The sequence below is a fragment of the Dioscorea cayenensis genome, chromosome 10, assembly GCF_009730915.1.
Source record: "Dioscorea cayenensis subsp. rotundata cultivar TDr96_F1 chromosome 10, TDr96_F1_v2_PseudoChromosome.rev07_lg8_w22 25.fasta, whole genome shotgun sequence".
NCBI lineage: Eukaryota > Viridiplantae > Streptophyta > Magnoliopsida > Dioscoreales > Dioscoreaceae > Dioscorea > Dioscorea cayenensis.
The window spans coordinates 17,710,609-17,727,072 of record NC_052480.1 but is presented as its reverse complement, the minus strand read 5'-3'; the positions used below and the strand labels follow the sequence as shown (position 1 = coordinate 17,727,072).

Sequence of the window (16,464 nt, the reverse complement as noted above, 5' to 3'; positions counted from 1 at the left end):
GCAAGGAAGCTAGAAGATCATCCAAGCCCAAGGTCCAAGATTCTCAAGGCAAGAAGGCAACATCATTCAAGGGGAGATCTACCACGATTTGAAGGAAGGAGATCCACGGCTAGAGGAAGCGTCATTTGGCACTCCTTTGGCGGGGAAAGCATCATTCGGCACATTCTTCACCTCCTCCTTCACCATTTCATCAAGGGAGTGTCATGTATGCTTTTGTTTCATGTTTTTCTTGGTTGTATTGCTTATTGTGGGATGATGACACACTAGACCCCCAAGGCCACCGGGTGTTGGTGAACCTTGGGGGGTTTTATCATGTATGTTGGATGATAACTTGTTAATTCTATGCTTGGGTAATTTTGAGATCTAATCCATTGTTTTCATGCTAAGTGCTACACTAAGGAGAAATCCGTAGCTCTTTTATGAGTGATGCATGTAGATGTGACTTGCTCGCATGTATTAGATCATGAATGGATTACAAGGGGATACTTGTATCATCACGCCGAGAAATTGGGTGTTTGGTAGCCCTCCATGTAGGTTTACTCCGAAGAAGAGTAGGTTTACTCCTAAGTGAGATTTCCTCGTACTTAATGCAATCGTAGGGATATAGATTTGGGAGAAATTCCTATCTATGTTTGTATGGGATTAGGGTTCAATCGCCGAGAAATTGGGGTTGTTCTAATCTTGGAATCTCATGGTCCATTTTACCCTTACATCTTTAGATCATCATCCATGTTGCATGATAACCCCTCAAGGGGATCCTCATCCATAGGCCTTTGCATCTCATTGATTTTCTTGCTTGCTTATTGCTTGTTCTCTCTAATTTGGTCATAATCTTGTTTTAGCTTTAACTACATTTAGTAGAGTAAAAATCCATCATTTGAGATCTTAGGCTAGATAATAGCTCGAGAAGGAGTAATAGGAGATCCTTAGCCCCGTGGAATACGATCCTCGCGTCTTCACGCGAGGTATAAATTGGCGATCCCGTACACTTTCGGGGAAGCAATCATTGTCGACCGTTGGTTTTATCTTGTGCTTTCATGTGTTTTGGTGAAGTTTTGGTCATTTGAGCTATTTCTCATGTTTTTCACTGGTAAAAACATACATATTAGGGCAGGCTCTGAGTGTGTAAACATGTTAAAAAATTTTCTGCGAGCTCGCAGAATTTTTCTAAAGGCATCCGGAGAAAACACGCAGGCGTGTGGAATTTCCGCACGCGCTGGATTTACATCGCGAGCTCATCGAGAGAAGGCACAGGGCGCAGGGCTACCCCAGATGAGCGACCATGTGACCTCACCGCACGTGGGTAATTTCCACGCAGGCGTGTGAATTCTCGCGAGTTGGGCGGTTTAACCCGAGAGCACACAGGGCGTGGACTCGCCCTCGTAGGGCAACCTGTGAACCACACACAGGGCGTGGGTAATTTTTTTGCACGCCCGTGCGAATCTCTGCAGAGGATCTCTCCATCCCGAGAAGACACAGGGGCGTGCGTTTGCCCCTGTGAGTTGGGCTTGTGAATATCCACGACCGTATGGAATTTTTTCACGGGCGTGTGTCTTAGAGAATTTTCTCGGTTGCATGGAGAGTCCACAGGGGTGTGCGTCTGCCCCTGTGGGTCGGGCACACATGCGTGGGTAATTCCCACACGCCCGTGTGGATTTACAGATATGCAAGAACCGCAGGCTTTCTTTAAAATCTTTTCGGGTTTGTTCATCTTTTCACCCTCATACGTTTTGAGAACACATCCTTGCTCTCTCCTGGACTCTCACCGTTGTTTTAGAGGGTTGTTAATTGAGTTTTCCGGCTGTTTTCTAGTCTTTCATTCTCATTTTGTCGGTAAGCTTCTCTTTTCTCTTTTTCTTTTGCCAATCTTCATTTATTTTTCCGAGCACCAACGTCATCTTCACCCAAAGCAATGGAAACAGATGTACTAGCTATTGACACTCGACACTTGAGGCGTCTTTTACCTTTTTTTGTTCTTATTTTTTTCGCATTTTATTTTTCCGCATTTTTGGATTGGTATACTCGAAAGGATTTTCCTTCTGAGTTTATTTTCATTTTGTGGTCTTGAGTTGTATTCATTGCTCTATCTTTTATATACTCGAGTTGTTTTTATTTTATTAAGCTTCACTGACCCCCCTCATGTATGCGTGCAGATGGTCTTGTCTTCTTGGGAATTGAGACTTTGTCATTGGCACGACCAAGGTGCTTCGGCACTTGCCCGTGTGAGCTTCACAACCCGTCGGAACACTACTCCCATGGAATTAGCTTCATCAAACGCAACACTAGGAGTCAGGGGAGTATTGTTTTGATTGCTTCTCCCACATTTGCTTTTGAAGGATGTATATTTTGAGTGAGCTTGCATGTGTACATTGGGGACAATGTACAACTTAAGTGTGGGGGGGAGTTTCATAGTGCACACATCTTTTCTATTGTCCTTGATTGTTATATGCTCACATAGCCAATGGCGGTTCACCTTAGTTGCAAGCATTGTATTCTTGAGTTTAGGAGAATTTCTAACATTGAATGTTTTCATGCTCTAGTTCTTGCTTGAATTTCTAGGAATTTTATCCGATTTATACTTGTTACACTACTCACTCTTTAAACTCTATTGGAAACTCAAGTTTGATGTTAAAGGGACTAGTTATAGTTGTTTCTTGTGCAAATTCTGAAAAAAAAATATGGAAAATGCAAAGAAAAAGAAACAAAATAGTTTTATTGTGCTTATTGGGTGGAAAGAGCTACCACCTACGAAGTATGAAGCTACTCTCATAAGTCGGATACTAGCTATGCCCTAATGAGAGAAAGAGCTATCTCATAGGATGAGTGAAAGCTACCACTCCAGTAGAAAGAGCTACCACCTCGAAAGTGTGAAAGCCACCATAGCGTCCGCTTTGGAAAGGGCTACCTTAGAGGATGTGTGAAGCTACTACCATCTTTAAAATTGTTGTCACTTTTGTAGATAAATAAGTCCCTTGTACCTTGGGTTGTTTTGAGTGAGTTCACACACGTACACGATTTCAGGTTTGTTGTCCTTTTTTATTCAATTTTTAAGCTAGAGCTTTGATTTTTTGTTTTTAATGTTGAAATTTCAATTACTTGTAGAATGCTCTCTTTGTATACTTTGGTGAACCTAAGGCCAAGCACTTTCAATATTTTCTTCATTGATGCACAGAATGTTTAATTTTTGCTTGAGGACAAGCAAAAGCTTAAGTGTGGGGGAGTTTGATAAGTGCTTGTGTGATATGAATGTGAAGCATTCTTTCCTTATGTTGAGCATTACTTTTCTCGGGTTTTTACATTAATATGTGTGTTTTTATGTTACTTTTATGCAGGTAGGGTTGTTAAACCAATTATGAAGGAAAGAAGCCAATGTGGATCACAATGCACCGATTTTGGAGGAAATCTTGCTAAGGTTCAAACGCGATGATATAAGTCGGGTCCGAGATGCTAGAGTGTGTGCCAACCTCCCCGTATTTGAGTTTGCACAACCATTTGGAGGGGCACAAGGGCAGTCACACTCAAGCATTCTGACTTATGCACATAGAACAAGATCTCCATCAACTTATCCGTCATTTAAGAAGCAAAGCGATCCACGGCATAAACGTGTGCCCATTTACGTTACCTCGATGAAAAGTGGATTCGGGAGTATTTTTGGCATAGTAATGTAGCAAACATTGTAGCAGTTACTGTTCACAGCTGGCCGTAAATGACAGTTTCAGAGAATCCACACGGGCGTGTGGAAATTCCCCACGGGCGCGTGAATCATCCACGGCCATGTAGTCGCCCGATTCCAGCCCTATTTAAAGCCGAATCAGCCCCGATTTTGGTATTCTTTTCTCCATCTTTTCCCCAACTTGAGAGAGGGCTTCCGCTGGGGTTTGAGGGGTATTGGCCAAGGTTTTGGAGAGGTTCTATGGCTCCGACATAGTCATTCCTGAGGAAGAAGGTTGGTAGGGGAGCTTCCGTCGAGGCGTATCATATACCGGACGAGGGAATCCTTGGACGACGAGTAGAGGACTCTCCGCAAGACCATCAACACGATCATCGAGGGGGTTTCTTTATGGATTCATTGTTTTTACATTCAATTTCTTTGATTGTACTTAGCTACATGGAGAGCTAAACCCCTAGTGGGTACTTGGGTGATTGTAAACCCTAGGATGTATTCGTTTCTTTGAACTTCTTTATTATGCTTTCAATAAATTGATGTTTATTGTGAGTTTCAACCTTGAATGCTTGATTGTATGAACATTTCCCCTAGAGTGACACTAGGGTTGAGAGTTCTTGTTGGTAACCTTGTGAGTGAGTGACACACCACGAGCGTTAGACAAAAGCTAGGTTAGAGAGGGTTGAGAGGGTGAGTCGAGAGTGCAGTAGGCGTCACCTTTCCACTCCGACGTGATAGATTCTACCTCCGTTCCTTGAGTTCTTTGCGGCTATAATAGAGTGAATGGTCTAAGGGATGAACCTCCGCTGGGACCTAGTTGCGCGTGCAATGGAGTGAAGCGTTGAGGGGATCTTAGTATCTACGGCTTAATTGTGGCTAGGGACCTTCCTCCTAGACCAAAGGGTTAGGTCTTTAAATTGGAAGTGATTTATCACTTGGAATCCCTAGAGCTCATTTCAACTTTATTCGAGTGCGATGTTGAGAGGTTATTTAATCTCTCCACCGGGACATAAATAGAGTTAGGCATAGTTGACCTTAGATTTGGGACTATGTATGTAAGGATTTCCATGACTCACCATTGCATTGATTAGGAAGCATAATAGAGAGTTCTTGCACTTGAAGCGATTATCCTAGGTGAAGCATCATCCGAGTACCCCATCTTTATCGATTACCTTGCCTCCTCCTTACTTTTGCTCTCTTACTTGTTGCTTTTAATTGTTGAGAATTGAATCATTATCACACTTATCATTGTTGATACTCCACATAGCTTAAAATCAAATTAAGTGTCTTTACTCCCTACTCTCTATGGATTCGACCCCGCTCACCCGGGATTATTACTTCTACAAACCCGTGCACTTGCGGGATATACGCAAGGGGACCTTGTCAGTAGGATTACTCACTGTTGACCTTATAGTTAGGACCATGTGTTTTAGGATTTACATGACTCAGTAAGCAACAGTTGAGAGACATAATGGTCGGTGTTGCACTTGAAGCAATAGTCCTAGAGTGAGCAATGTCCGGGTGCCCCGCTTTCTATCGATTGCCTCTCGTATCATTTACTTGCATTTCCTTTTTCTTTACTTGTTCCTATTTGCATTGATTTTGTTCACACCACTATCGATTCATCTTTATTTTAGTTAAATAGAAATCTTTGTGTTTCTGCTCACTATTCCTTGTCGATACAACTACCAACTCACCCGGGTATTATTACTTCGATAAGCCCGTGCACTTGCGGTACACACGCAAAGGGTGTGTCAATGATCATGTGAGATTTTACTCACCTGCTTGAGCTGCAGAAATTCCCACTCAACCGAATGGAATTTTCATCGTCATGTGTACTTACGGTCATGTGAATAGTATTTTTGATACGGTACTGCTATAGTAAAATGCTATAATGTTTTGTTATAGTACTCTTTATAAATGAGGCTAGCATACTCTTCTCTTCAGGCCACATGGTTGGCCACACATCCACATGGTAGGTTATAAGACTTTTCATCGTCGAATCATCATTTGGAAGCTCTTACATTCTTCACACAAATAGGGACATAGGTGTGTGGTTGCTTTTATGCCCTTCCAACTCATAAATTGGCTTGAATTCTCTTGGAAGTTGGCACACACTTCCATGTACATGAGGTTTTCTTGTGTCTTGATCTTAGGTTGCATAAAAACTCCCAAAATGTGTCTTTATAACCTATTTTTGCTTCTTTTTCTTCCTATAAGGCATTCATAACCTAATTGCACAAAAGAACACCAAATACACTATATGAGACATAAACTATGGTAAAAATGATGCTCAAAGCATGTAAAACATATAGAGAAATATGTCTACCAAAGTACATATCATCTAGCCTGTAGATTTGAGTGAAGTATTCGGAACTACTGATAAGTGCTTATGTGTTAAGAATGCGAAGTATTCTTTCCTTCTGATGAGAATTACTTTTATCAGGTTTTAGTGCTAATACTTGTACATTTGTGTTACTTTTATGCATGTAGGGTTGTGAAGCCGAATGTTGAAGAAAGAAGCCAATGTAGATCGTAAATGCACTATTTGATGAAATTTTGGGAAGGAACAAACGCGAAGACATAATTTGGGCTCAAGATACGAGAATGTGTGTTAACCTCCATGTATTCAAGCTAGTACAATGATTTAGAGGGACATAGAGGCAGTCACATTCAAGTATCCCGATTTGTGCATTAATAGCAAGATCTTCACCAATGAGGCCATTTATTGAAGAAGCGATTCGATCTATGGCATAAACGTGTGCCCTTTTATGTTACCTTGATGAAAAACATGGATTCGGGAGTGTTTCTGCCGGGTATTATAGCAAAACAATGTATCAAGTTACTATAGTAGGTACTGTTTACAGCCGGCTGAAAATGTGATTTCCAGGGAATCCACACGGAAGTTTGAAAATTCCACAAGGCCGTGTTGAACATCCACAGGCCCGTGTGGATACCCGATTCCAGGCCTTTTAAAACCGCGATTCACCCCGATTTCAGCATCTTTCTTTCCATCTCTTCTCCAACTTTTGAGAGGCTGGCGGCTAGGGTTTAAAGAGATATTGGCAAGGCTTTTGGAGTGGTTCTACGTCTTGGACACATCGCTCCACTTGGAAGAAGGTTTTTCGTGGAGCTTTCGTCGACATCGATCTGGTGAGGTATGCCCTAGGCCGGACAAGGGGACCTTGGAGGAGAGGAGACTACTCTACAAGACCATCAACATGACTACCGAGGGGGTTTTCCTATGGACTACTTGTTTTCACTATCGATTTTACGATTGATTGTATCTTACTCCATCGAGAGCTAAACCCCCTAGTGGGTACTTTGATTTGTGAACCCTAGGATGTATTTGTTTTATTAAGACTTTTATTATGCTTTCCTTAATTGATGTTTTAATTGAGTTCCAATCTTGAATGTTTGATTGATTGAATACTCCCCTAGAGTGACACTAGGGTTGAGAGTTCACATTGGTAACCCTTGTGAGTGAGTGACACACCACAAGAGTTAGACAAAGCTAGATTGGAGAGGACCGAGAAGGTGAGTCGAGAGGCAGCGGAGCGTCCCCTTTCCTCTCCGGTGTGATTTATCCTACCTCCATTTCCTCGAGTTCATTGTGGTCACAATAGAGTGAAATGCTAGAGGATGAACTCCGTTGGGGCTTAATTGCGCGAGCGAGAGAGTGAAGCATTGAAGTGAACTCTAGTATCTCGGGCTTAATTGTGACTAGGGGCCTTCCACCTGGACCAAAGGGTTAGGTCTACACATAGGAATAGGGTTTATCACTTGGAATCCATAGAACTCCATGCAACTCTATACAGTGTGAGGTATTGAGATTGTTCAATTTCTCCACCGGGGAATAGTGTAGAGTTAGTCATGGTCGACCGTAGATTCGGGACCGTGTATTGTAGGATCTCCACGACTCATTAATGCATTAGTTAGGAAGCATAATAGTTGGTTATGCACTTGAAATGATTATCTTAGGAAGAACAACATCCGAGTACCCCAGTTCTATCGATTGGCTTATCTCTCACTTACTTATGCTTCTCTTTCTTTTTTCTTTTATTCTTATTTACATTACACCTTATAAACACAATCATTGTTCATCTTCACTTGGTTAAGTAGCATTTTAAGTATTTTTATTCCCTACTCCCTGTAGGTACGATACCCCACTCACTTGGGAATTTATTACTCGACAAACCCGTGCACTTGCGGGTCACACGCAAGGGGCGTTGTCAACTACAAAGAAATAGAAAAAATTCTAAGATGAGAGTTTATAGTCAAGGTAAAGTAGAGGAAAAAATCAAGTGATGAAGACGGTCACAGATGTAGATCCCAATAGGGCTACTAAAGTGAGAAGGAAGCTGGAACTAACATGAAATTGGTGGTTTGGACCTAGAGATTTCTAAGATAGGTCAACCCTCTGGTTACAACAATTGACCACTAATCTGGTATGACTATTAATTCAAAATTTCTTCCGAATCATCCAATAATTGCAATACAAGCACGGAATTTTCTAATTAGGGCTGAAACACAAACTAGGTCCAACCCTAATGTTGAAGGGCCACAAAATACCCGATGGTCACAACGTATTTGTATATGGATCATTTCCAAGCTAGGTGTGTCTAGTACAAGGACGATAGTCACGTAACCTAGTACAATGATAAGTACTTGTGTATTAGTAATACGAAGTATTCTTTTCTTACAATGAGCATTACTTTTCTCAGATTTTGTCATTTATACATGTGTATTTGTGTTCTTTTGTGCATGTAGGGTTGTGGAGAGAAGTACAGAAGAAAGAAGCCAAAGTAGATCATAAAGGCACTTTGTTGATGAAATCTTGGAGTAAACAAATATGAAGATACAAGTTGTGCTCAAAGATACATGAATGTATGCCAACCTCCACATGCTCAAGCAATTACATGGTTTGGAGAGGCACAAAGGCAGTCACATTAGAGTATTCCAACTTGTACAATGCTAGCAGATCTTCATCAATGTGATCTTTTATTAAAGAAGCAACGCAATCTACCACATGAATGTGTGCCCATTCATGTGGCCTCGATAAAAAGTGTGGATTCGGGACTATTTTGGCAGAGTAGTGTTGACGGTTACTGTAGAAAGTGCTGTAGCAATCACTGTTCATGGGCCATAGAAAATCAGTTCCTGCAAATTCATACGGCCGTATGGATATTTCAAATGCAAGTGTGTTTGCCCGATTCCAACCCTATTTAAGGCGTGATTTCAGCCCATTTTGGGGATATTTTTCCCATCTTTTGTCATCTTTTTTACTAACTTTGGAAGAGCTCGTGGCTAGGGTTTCGAGAGGCTTTGGTTAGCTTTTCGAGTGGTTCGATGGCTTTCGAAACCGTGTTCCTTCGGAATATAGTTATTGGGGAAGCTTTCAACGACACCAATTCGGCGAGAATACGATACCCGCTCATCCGGGATTATTACTTCGACAAACACATGCACTTGCGGGATATACGCAAGGGGACCTTGTCAATAATTTTTTTTTCAAGAAATTAAAACAATAAACAACTAAACTAGTCCCTTAAACATCGAACTTGAGTTTCCAAAAGGGTTTAATGAGCGAGTAGTGCAACAAGTGTCAATCGGGCAAAAATTCCTAATAATTCAAGTAAAAACTAGAGCATGAGAACAAGCAATGTTAAAAATTCTCCTAAACTTAAGAATATAACTATTGCAACTAAGGTGAACCGCCATTGGCTACGTGAGCATTTTCATCCAAAACTTATGTAAAGAACATGTGTAATGTGAACTTCCCCCACATTTAAGATGTACATTGCCCTCAATGTATGCACGCAAGCACAATAAAAAGTATTGCAATCAAAAATATATGTGGAAGTGGGCAATTGAAACAATACTCTCCTGAACTCCTAATTGTGCATTTAATGGAGCTATATTCCTTGATAGTTAAGTTCCAATGGGTTTTGGAGCACAGACGCCTATGTGAAAAACCCATTGACTGTGTCTATGACTATTCCTCAATTTCCATATTCACAAGACCATCTGCATGTATACATAAGGGGATTTAGTAAAGCTCAACAATATATATAGATAAAGCAAAGAAATACAACTCCTAACAACAAAAAATAAAAGATAAACTCAGAAGGAAGATCCTTTCTGAGTAATACAAGTCCAACATAAATGCAGAAAGAAAATATGAAAACATAAAGAAACTAAAATAAAGACGCATTAAGCGTTAGTGTCATCTGCTGTCTGCTCTATTGCTGTTATTGCTGGTGAAGTGGCAGGTAGATCAATTGGCGCTTCTTGGAACCGGTGATGATGGTGCTAGTGACGGTGGTGCCTGAGGAGTACCGGGTCTCATCAAAAATGGTGAGGTCACGTCTCGCTCGAGTAACTATTGTAATATGTCGAGATGCCCCATCAACTTAGTGTTGTTTGCGACCTATATGGCATGAACCTCTATGAAATCTACCTGTAATAGCCCCACAGCACTCTCGAGCCTCTCAAATCGATCATGGGCTCAAGTGGGAGAGAATATATACACGGGCAGTGGCTGCTGTGTTGTGGGAGATGCTTCACTCGTATTTGCTCTATCCGTGGCTCAAATACTAGCTCAGTGACCCCTCTACTATCTCTTTCTCTCCCACGGCTATTGATAAGTGCTTGTGTGTTAAGAATGTGAAGTGTTCTTTCCTGACAATGAGCATTACTTTTATCAGGTTTAAGTGCTAATACATGTGTATTTGTGTTCTTTTACACAGGTAGGGTTGTCAAGATATGTTTCAAGAAAAGAAGCCAAAACTAGATCGCGAATGCACTATTTGATGAAATCATGGAAGTAACAAACGCGAAGACACAAGTTGGGCAAAAAGATACGTGAATGTGTGCCACCCTCCATGTATTGAAGCAATTATAATGATTTGGAGGGGTACAAGGGCAGTCACATTTGTGTATCCTGACTTGTGCATTGTTAGCAAGATCCTCACCAATGAACCCGTTTATTGAAGAAGCGACATGATCTATGATATAAACATGTGCCCATTTATGTTTCCTCTATGAATGTGGATTCGGGAGTGTTTTTGGCATGTGGAAATTCAGAAATTCAGAAAATTAGAAATTCCATATGGGCATGTGGAACATCCACACTGTGGTGTGGATGCCCGATTCCAGTCCTTTAAAAGTCGCGATTCAGCCCCGATTTCTCAATCTTTTCACACCGCGTTTCCTTCGACACCGCGTTTCCTTCGAAAGAGAGCTATTAGGGGAGCTTTCGCCACCACCAATCCGGCGAGGTGTACCCTAGGTTTGACGAGGGGACCTTTGAAGAAGACGTGGCTTATCCACAAGACCTTCGACATGAACACAAGGGGGTTTTTCATTCGTGGATTGCATCTCTTTACTTTTGATTTCATGATCTATTGTATTTTGCTCTATGGAGAGCTAAACCCCTAGTGGATACTTGGGTATTTGTTAACCCTACGATGTATTTGTTTCATTGAATCTCTTTATTATGCTTTCAATTAATTGATGTTTATTGTGAGTTCCAATCTTGTATGCTTGATTGTTTGAATACTCCCCTAGAGTGACACTAGGGTTGAGAGTTCTTGTTGGTAACTCTTATGAGTGAGTGACACACCACAAGAGTTAGACAAAGCTAGATTGGAGATGGTTGAGAGGGTAAGTCAAGAGGTAGCAGAGCGTCCCCTTTCTCCTCCTGTGTAATCTATCCTACCTCCACGTTCCAAGAGTGAATGGGCTAAGGGATGACCTTCCGCTGGGGCTTAGTTGCGAGTAAAACGGAGTGAAGCATTGAAGTGATTTTAGCACCTAGGGCTTAATTGTCGTTAAGGACCTTCCACCTGGACCAAAGGGTTAGCTCTATACATAGGAATAGGGTTTATCACTTGGAATCCCTAGAACTCATTGCAATTCTATACGAGGGCGAGGTTAAGAGGTTATTCAATTTCTCCTCCGGGACATGTATAGAGTTAGGCATGGTTGACCTTAGATTTGGGACCATGTATTAAAGTATCTCCATGACTCATTAATGCATTAGTTAGAAAGCATAATAGGGGGTTTTGCACTTGAAATGATTGTCCTAGGTGGAATAATATCCGGGTATCCCATTTATCGTCGATTGCCTCCCCTATCTTTACATGCGCCTCCTTTATCTTTTCTTATTTTCATTTGCATTGAGTTTGTTTCCATATCACTTTCAACAAATTTTGATTCTAGTTAAATAGCAATCTTGGTGCTTCTAATCACTATTCCTTGTGGATTCGACTACCCTCTCACCCGGGTATTATTACTTCGACACCTGTACACTTGTGGCTTACACGCATATTCAGTCGTGTAAGTTATCTCTGGTTCAGGTATGATCATCACAATGACACCCAATCTGTATCTCCGAACCATGGCCATCAGTCTCATAGTCTCTATGCCAAGGGGAGAGGGTACAATCGTCTTCTCGGCCCCGCGAATCGCGTCCATTAGCCCCATACCCATGATGAATCTCATAGTATAAGGGTCTAAAAAGATGATTATGACCATGGCATACTGGTTCTGGTGTCTCAGATCCTCTACCATAATGTGCCCCAGATGTAGCGGCTCGCTCGGTACCATGGAGTGTAAGTAAAGTAGCTCATGTCTGCTGAAAACTCTGGTACTATCACAGCTGCCGCTCACTGACCTGCTCAGGAATGCTTGGATATATCTGTAGCTCGGTGGGGAAACGCATGTAGCCTTTGACACTCCTGGCTCATATTGACCACGACCATATAAAGTCTTGTATGCTCTCTGAGGGGTAAAACTACCAGGATAGTCGGTCAGTAACTAAGCGTACTAATCAGTGTCCGTGAATGCCTCATTAGACAGTCCAAGTCAGACAGAAAACTGGGAGATGCTCATGAGGAAGTGCTGTCCAAATGACGCAAGGACCTCCAATGTGAGCATACGAATTGCCGGCCCGTGAATGGATAATAGTCTCCTACAGTACCCACTACAAGTAGCTCCTCAATCTCATCGGCAGTCTCGTCACCTTGCTAAACCTCTCTCAGCATGCTCAAATCTGGAAAACGAGATTATCCAAACTTCAATTTGAACAAACGCTCAAATCGAGCTTGATGCTCGGGAATAGCAAACTCTATGTGTTCTGGCTCAGGAGAATGCTCTATGGGGTGCTTGCAAGGCGCTTTCTTTGTTCTGGGAGCCATACCTACAAATATTGAAAAGAAAATTGATCAACTAAACTCAAAAGAAATACTGCAGAAATCCACACGACCTTATGGAAATTCCACACGCCCGTATTGATTCATGGGCCGTGAAAACCGCATGGTCATTATGCAAAAATCCACGAAAAACATAACAAATTTGTTTCTGAAATCATTCTAAGCATACACCAACCATTTAAACATAAAAATGGTGAACGTTCACCAGTTTAATCGAAAAAAATCAAGATTGGCGAAGAAAAAAGGAATAAGGGTTTACCGAGCGAGATGAAAATGAAAAAAACTTGAAAAGCGGTTGGTATACTTGAATAAAAACCCCAGTAAATCGACCGTAAGAAGTTGGGAGAGTGCGAGGATGTATTTTTTGAGTGATTAGGAGTGTGAAAATGAAAATGGCTTAATAGATTTATAAAGGAAATTGCTGCCTTTTGAGTTTTGTACATACACACAGGCATGTGGAAATTACCCACGCCCGTGTGACTCCACAGGGGAGCTTCACAGGGATAAACACACACCCCTCTGTACTCTCAAGGTAGCATATCTTGCCTCTGAATGCATTCACATGGGGGTGTGGAAATTTCCCACACCCTTGTGCTCGACCCACAGGGGCACCTACACGCCCCTGCGGCTTCTCTATCCATCCGAGAAATTTCTCTATGTGTTTCACACGCCCGTGTGGAAATTCTAGACGACCGTGGATCTTCACAAGGCTACTCACAGGGACACTCACACTCCCATGTGTCTTCTCGGGATGTAGGAGAACTTCTCTACAGAGTTTCATACTGGTGTGTGGAAATTACCCACGCCCGTGTGTAAGATATAGGGTCATCCACAAGGGCAGACACACGCCCCTGTGTCTTCTCAGGATGGAGCTCTAAGGCTCTGCAAAGAAACACACGCCCATGTGGAAATTACCCATGGGCATGTGACCGCTCAAGGTCGTTCACAAGGTAGACTTGCGCCCACGTGTTCTCTCGGGATGAGCTCTGAACAAAGACACACGCCCGTGTGGAATTTCCACACGTCAGTGTATCTTCTCTGGATGACTTGGAAAAAATTGCAGGCTCTGTAGAAAATCTGTGCACATTTATACATACTTAGAGACTGCCTACACTATGGAGCATTAACTAGAGAATCATGAAAAAAACACGCTCAAACGACCAAGAAACTTCACCAATCACAATTAAGCACATGAAAAACACCAATAATTCACAAGAAAAAAACACAGCAAAAGTATGTAAAAAAATCAAGACAACAACATTCAAGTAGTTATTCATGTAAGTACTAAACTAAAACCTAGAAAAACAGTAAAGACTTGGGTTAACTCCCAAGAAGCGCCTTTTTAATGTCACTAAAGCTTGATGTACCCTGACCTTATATCACGGGGCTCATAGATGAAGGTTTTCCTCTTACCCATAACCTGAAAGCATGATGAACATAATCTTTTGAAGGTAGAGGGGGAGTTATCGAGTGTGTTACCGCATAAGGGTTCGTCACCCTTACTCCATTCTTGCATATCTTCTTCTGGTGTCTCCTTACTCGCATCATCTTTTGGATCATCTTCTATATGATCCCTAGGGTAGGTTGCATCTTGTCCTCTATATGAAGCATCAAAACTACTTCATTCACCACTTCTTGCTCTAGCAACCCCTCGTACGGGTCCGGATATATCATTTTCTTCACATATTCATCTATTGGTTCATCGGTAGTGTCAAGAAAGTAAAGAGTATCATCAAAGTTGAAAGAATGTCTCATGGCTTTGGCAAGGCGGTATGTAAGCTTGTTATTACCAACTGATAAAGTAAATTCCCCACCGTCCATGTTAATGATAGCCTTGGAAGTGCACAAGAATGGCCTCCCAGGTATTAAAGGAACATCAACATCCTCATCGACATCCAACACTACAAAGTCCACAGGAAATATGTACTTGTTAACTTTCACAAGTACATCTTTGATGATGCCCCTCTGATGTATAACCGTTTAGTCCGCTAATTAAAGTGTCATCCGAACGGGCCTAGGCTCTCCCAAGCCTAGCTTTTGAAAGAATGTATAAGGCATGACATTGATGTTAGCCCCAAAATGCGCCAATGCCTTTTCTTTACCCAAATTAACAATGTTGCATGAAATGATAAAGCTTCTAGAGTCCTCCTTCTTGTTTGGCATATTCTTTTGCAACACTGACATGTCCAAATATGCGTGTAAACTGCAAGTGCACGGGTATCGAAGTAATAATTACCCCGGTGAGTGGGTAGTCGAATCCACAGGGAACAGGGCTACTAGTACTAACTTCTTCTCTGCTTTCTAGCCTAATGATAAATAGAAAGTTGTGGTGATCTAATGTGCGAAGAAATGAATACCGGAGACGAATATGCAAGGGTGAAATGGAGGGAGATCTCAATCAGTAAAAGTGAGGTATTCGGGCAATGCTCCCCCTAGGATTCAAGTATTAGGTACCGAATAAGCAAAGTGTTTCTATGAAGAGTAAGTTAAGTCATGGAAATCCAAAGATAATTGGATCCGGCCTGCCGATCACCGATACTAGTCCCCTACGAGGTCCCGGTGGAGAAATCGCTCAATCTCAACACCTCACACCAGATATGACCACAAAGCACTCTAGGGATTCCAAGAGGTGTATCCGATTCCTAAAGATTGATCCAACCCTAATTCCTGGCAAAGGATCCTAACCCCCTACAAGGTCCCGGCAGAGAAATCTCTCAATCTCACGCCTCACAGCAAATATGGTTGCATAGAGCTTTGGGAACGGAGATAGAATACACCAATCAGAGGGGAAAGGGAATGCTCACTATCTCATGACTTGCCCTCTCAATCCTCTTCAATCTTGATATTCTAGCCCTAATGGGGACCTCTCTCTCACCAAGGTAACAAATCATGTAAACCAAATAACCAAACGATCAATAAGGCAAGCAAGCATTACACAATCAAGATTAAAACTTAATCAAACTTGGATTAAACAGAAACACTACGCAAATCCACAAAGGATGAGAATCCTAAGGTTCACATGCTCAAATACCCTCAAGGGTTTTAGCTCTTCCATGGAGCAACATACAAAACACACCATCAATGAATGAAAGTACATTAAAACCATAGAAATAAATCCCTTATATATGAACTGATGGCCTTTATGGAGAGTTTCGATGTCTTGAAGGACCCACTCCGAAGCTAGGTTCACCTGTGGCTTCGTTGATGCTATGACGGAGGCGGAATCGATCAAAGTTGGTAACGAAGCACCTCCAAAGCCGCAAAGACCTCCTCTCCAAACCCTAGCCGTCTCACCCCTCAAGAGACGTACAAAAGATGAGAAAGAATAGGGCAAAATAGCTATTTATAGGCCTTAGATCGTGTCAGTCACATGCCCTCATGCGCCCGTGTAAATATTCCACGCGCTCGCGTGGGCTGCAGGAATTTCCATGCGGGCGCGCGGAATTTCCACACGGGCATGTGAACAGTAATTAGCGACAATACTGATATAGTGAAGTTGATACAGTAAAATGGCTACAGTATTTTTCACAGCGGTCCAAACACTCTTCTCTTGAGGCCACATGTCCGGGCACACGTCCCATGTGG

The 16,464-nt window shown here is 42.0% G+C and overlaps 1 pseudogene; it reads left to right on the top strand.

The window, feature by feature from the left end:
* The window catches only part of LOC120270329, a 45,156-nt pseudogene extending 35,160 nt beyond the window's left edge, over nucleotides 1–9,996 (top strand).
* The last annotated feature ends 6,468 nt before the right edge of the window (nucleotides 9,997–16,464 follow it).